The following is a 5,467-nucleotide window of genomic DNA, read 5'->3' as shown; positions in this document are numbered from 1 at the left end:
AAGCTGATGTTTTTGGTTCTGTTTGTTTAAAAAAATGCCTTTGATTTTGATAGGGCTCACACTAAATCTATATATTATTTTGGGTAATATGGCCATTTTAGCTATATTGATTCTTCCAATTCATGAATAAGGAATATCTTTTCATTTTATTGCATGTTTTTCAATGTCTTTTAATCATGCTTTGTAGTTTTCAGTACATAGGTCCTTCACATCCTTTGTTCAGTTTATTCCAAAGTATTTTATTCTTATGGTTGAAACTGCAAAAGGACTTTATTTTTCATTTATTTTTTTTGAGGTTTTGTTGTTAATATATAGGAAAGCAGTGGATTTTTTACATTGATTTTATATCCTGTAACTTTCAGTTTTACACCATTAAGTATGATAAAGGCTGGAGGTTTATCATATATGGTCTTTATTATGTTGAGGTACTTTCCTTCTATACCCATTTTATTGAGTATTTCAATCATAACTGGGTTTTATGCTTTTTCTGCATCTATTGATAAGATCATATGACTTTTTAAAATATATTTTATTGATTTTTTACAGAGAGGAAGGGAGAGGGATAGAGAGTTAGAAACATTGATCAGCTGCCTCCTGCACACCCCCTACTGGGGATGTGCCTGCAACCAAGGTACATGCCCTTGACCGGAATGGAACCTGGGACCCTTTAGTCCCCAGCCCGCAGCTCTATCCAGTGAGCCAAACCGGCTAGGGCGATCATATGGTTTTTTTTATCCTTTATTTTGTTACTGCGGTGTGTTACTCTGATTGATTGTATATGCTGGCTGAGCTATCCTTGTGCCACTTAATCACGATGTATTATTATTTTAAATGTGTTATTGCATTCCATTGCCTAGTATTTTGTTTAGAATTATTGCATCTTCATTTGTCAGTGATATTGGTCTGCAGTTTTCTTTTTCTGTCTTATTCTTGCCCCTTTTTGGTATGAGGGTTAGGTTGGCCTTATAAAATGTATTAGAAACTATTGCCTCTTCTTCAATATTTTGGAAGTTTTTCAGAAGAATAGGCGTCAAATATTTTAATATTTGGTAGAATTTACTAGTGAAGACGTCTAGTGCTATATTTTTATTTTTATGCATGGTTTTTTATGGCCATTTTTAGTCTTTATGCCTACGTTCTCTCCCTTCTCTCTCTTTTTCTTCTTACAACAGTCTCTTTAGCATTTCTTGCAATGCTGGTTGGGTGGCAATAAAGTCCTTTAGCTTTTTGTGTGTTTTTGTGTGTGTGTGTCTGGGAAGCTTTTTATTTCACCTTCAATTGTGAATGATAGCTTTGCTGGATAAAGTAGTCTTGGATTCAGATCCTTGCTTTTCATGACTTTGAATACTTCATGCCATTCACTTCAGGCTTATAGTGTTTCTGTTGAGAAATCAACAGACAGCTTTATGGGACCTCACTTGTAGGTAACTGACTGTCTTTCTTTTGCTGCCCATAAGATTCTGTCTTTGTCTTTAAAGTTTGCCATTTTAATTGTGATGTATCTTGATGTGGGTCTCTTTGTCTTCATCTTTATTGGCACTTTCTGAACTTGTATGACATTTTCCTTCTCCAGGTTAGGAAGTTTCCTTTCATTCTTTCTTCAAACAGGTTTGTTCTCCCTTGCTCCCTCTCCCCTCCCTCTAGTACCCCTATTTGTGAGTATTGTTATGCTTCATGTTGTCCCAAAGTTCCCTTACACTATCCTTGGTTTTTTTCAAAAAAATTTTTTTGTTTTTGTTGCTCAATTGTTTTTCTTACATTGTCTTTTAGATCACTGATTCTCTTCTCTGCTTCTTCCAGCCTATTTACAAATTTTTTTCAGTGTATTCTTGATGTCAGCTATGAGAAACTTCATTTCTGACTGGTTCTTATTCATGAAAGCCATTGTGATCATCATTTGAGATCTGACTCTTCTCACCTGTGTTGGTGTAACTGAGGAAGGCAAAGGTTATCATTGTAACAGGAGTGTCTGGGTTGGATCATAAATAAAATTAGACTTTGTTGTAATGTGGAGTTAGACGAAGGAAACACTATACTCTGTGTTATAGGGGGATCCCAGGGCATTGAGTGGGAGTACTTAATAGGCTAGGAGGTAGCAGTTAATAGAAGCTAAGTTGCAAACACAGAAAACATATAGGGCTTCTGAAATAAAAGTCTGAAATAAATAGGTGTTTGTTTAGCTACCAGGTTAAGACTTGTCAGGAAAGCTCTGTGGGGAGTGAAGACCAATAGGTCAGTTCAGTTCAGCCTCCATGCTGATCCAGATCTCTGGGAGGCACACAAGCATCCTAGGATGGGGATGTTAATAATGAAAGAGTTTTATCATTTGGGGCACAAGTGGCTCTACTATGGGATCCTGCTTCAAAGAAATTCCATTAAGGGGAAACAAGAGCCTCTCCTACCAGCTGAGGAAACTGGCATTAGAGCATCTACAACCCACAAGGAGATGCCACAGCAGGAACTACACCCAGGAGCAATCGCCACGACCAATAGAGTGCCCAAAGGAGAGCACTGCGGGCATAGGCAGCTGGTGTGTGGACCTAGGCAAAGGCTTGATGCAAGAGATGAAGCCACAGGGATCTAGAAGGGAGCAGAAATGACAGTGTCAGCAGTCGGGCAGGCAACTACCCCATGGCCACTGGAAGTGAGAGTTTTTTGGGGGATGCCCCCAATAGTGTATCAGTGGCTCAGGGGTCCAAACTGCTTCCTAGAGCAATACACAGAGGAAACACCAGCTAAGGAAGTGGAGAGATGAAGGCAAGGATGTAAGGACTCCATCCCATAAAAAGCAAGTGAGGGGCTCTCCAATATCTAGACCAGGAAGCAAAAGAGTGACCCCAGCAGGTGGCAGCTCCCCTGCCACTGTCCTCACAGAATGCTGCAGCCTCTGCAACCCCTCTAACTCTTCCACCCCTGCCCAGAAATGCCAAGAAGCTCCCAGCTCTTTCCCACTATCTGGGCAGTAATGTTGAGGTGAAGGACAAAGAGAAGTTGGCACAGCAAGCCCTGACTCTTGAAATATGCAAATGCATATGCTTCTGCAATAGTTGTAGGTTATTGTGCAACTTGCTTCCTCATCTGCCTCTCACTCTGCTTCCCTGACTTTGGTCTTTCGTGAGTGGGATATGACACCCACCCAGAACCCAGATGCCATTCTCTGGAATTCAGATTCATAGAAATCTGTAAAAACCAGACACTGATGATGACACTTATCTCACAGGGTTCAGTGAGGTTCAGATGAGGCCATGGACTGAGGGTGCTCTGTAAACTCTAAGGTGACATGTGTGTAGTGGCAAGTTTCCAGAACCCAGGTGGGGGTGAGTGTGAATTAGTCAACAAGGGAGGAAATTGTCCAAAAGAGTTCTTAAAAGACCAATATCTGGTGGCTCAGCATAAATAGCCCGTGTGTGTGGGCCAAGGAAGTGCTAATTTGTCTGGAGAACCTGGGCACTGGAGGACGCAATGGTGAGTGTCTGTGCCTGCCTCTCTTTTTGTATTCTCTGTGTCCAGTGAATGTCCCCCTGCCCATTTGGGGTGGTCTAATGTACTGGTGTTGAGGAAGACAGGGTCTATGTAGCTCTTCTGCTCTGGGAGGTGTGGGTGTGGGTGTGAGAGGGCAGCATAGTGGGGAAGAAGGACCATTCTTCTGCCCCTCACTCTGCTTCCTTTGCTCACTGGGAGATTAGCCTTCTGGGCTGGGGGAGGGTGGGTGAGTGGGATATGACACCCACCCGGACCCCAGATGCCATTGTCAGGAAGCCTCAGTTGGGAATGCAATTTCAACTTCTCCCTTGGCTCTCTCCATCCCTGATTTCTTCAGAAAGGAAGGTGGATGAGGAGAAACAGCCCCGGCATTCCCAGGCCCGGGTCAAAGTTCATCCTGGTACCAACTGCCCATTGGACATGGATAAACATGGTTTTCTCTTAGCTTTATATTTTCTTTTAAAAATATACCCACTGGATAAGTTTACTGATATTCAGTTAATTTTTAGAGGCATCATTTTTCAATAATACTTTAGTCTGACATTGAGGCATAAAGTGAACATTATGTCGTTTAAGGGGATGTGGCTCTGCCCAATACCGCTGTAGGCCCAGCAAGGAGGCCTCATCCCAGTCCTAGGTCTCCGACCCTGTGAGAGGGCTCCTGCCCAGGGCCCTTTCTGCTACAATAAGCTGTGATGCCTTCTGTGCCATCTTGAGCTGTCGGGCAGAATGCCTGTGGCTTTTCATTCTTCCCCAGATGTGGGCACAGGGCCCTTGAATTGTGGCAGCTGCACACCAGGGGGCAATGCCCTGGCTCTGGCTGGAGCCTTTGGTGCTCATGGCCGAGCCTCTGCTCCAGCAAGTGCCACGCTGCTGGCCTGTGAGCTTGCCTGGTGTTTAGAGACTCCCATGATGCCCGAGGAAGTGGTAAACTCAGAATGAGAAAGAACCGGTGCAAACAGGGTCCTCTGCAGCCCAGAACCACCAGCAGGTGGAGAAGAAAGCACTTCTGTAGCCAAAGAGGCCCTCCACTGCCTCCCCCTCAGGCTGCCTGGCGATCCCTTCCCCTTTGCTCTGTCCCTCAGGCTTGTTCCCGGCCTCTGCCACTCCCGTGCGTGCTTTCCTGGCTCCTAACTTTACAGTTTCTCTCAAGAGGAAAGAAGCCCACCATTGGGAGTGACCAGGTCCTGCACCCACCCTGACCTCACTTAGCTGCAGAGTCCCTCTCACATGTCACTGGACACCCTATTGAACATCTGTTTTTTCTCCACCTAAAGCCACCATTTACTGACAGAGCTCACCTCACATGCCCTCCTCCACGAGGCCCCTCTCCCAAGTCGTCCCAGGTGGAGGGGCAGCACTCCAGGCATCCCAGGGTCTCTCCAGCTATTCTGAGAACTTTTTCTGGGTTCCCCTGGAACTTTCTTCATGGAGACAGCATCTAGTCCAGGAATGGCAGGCCACCTGGCAAACATGTAGCCATGTGCCCATCGTGTGTTAGGACACATGTCACTGAGCATTCTGGCTCCTTTACAGATAAGCTCTGAAACTGCCAATGCTTGTCCATCCAAGGCTACAAGTGACAGGAAATGGGTTTGCCCAGCCATCTTGCTGACACAGACAGGGAGAAGGAGGTTCAAAGAGAGAAACTGTCCTGCCCAAAGGCACTTCATGAGTCCTTCCTGATGTGACAGGTGGCCTCAGTGAGGAGTTCACATCCCAGACATGCCGATGACAGTGAAAGGGAAGTCACTAGAAGGGACAAAACAGGGCATCTGAGAAGAGGTAGATGTTGCTGATAACCATGTCAGAGTCAGCTGGGTAACTCATGCCCTCCCAGGCCAGACTGTATGGCCGCCTTGTCCTAAATTGTTTTCGGAGTCCTGCTGCTCCTGATCCCACAGAAGGGGCGAGGTGGTAGGAAAGTGCCTCTCTGACTCCGGGCGCTGGGTTAAGCACTAACCCGTGTTCTGAAACCAAGAGC

This window comes from Myotis lucifugus, unplaced genomic scaffold, assembly GCF_000147115.1.
Source record: "Myotis lucifugus unplaced genomic scaffold, Myoluc2.0 scaffold_1080, whole genome shotgun sequence".
NCBI lineage: Eukaryota > Metazoa > Chordata > Mammalia > Chiroptera > Vespertilionidae > Myotis > Myotis lucifugus.
Note: the sequence above shows the minus strand (reverse complement) of the source record.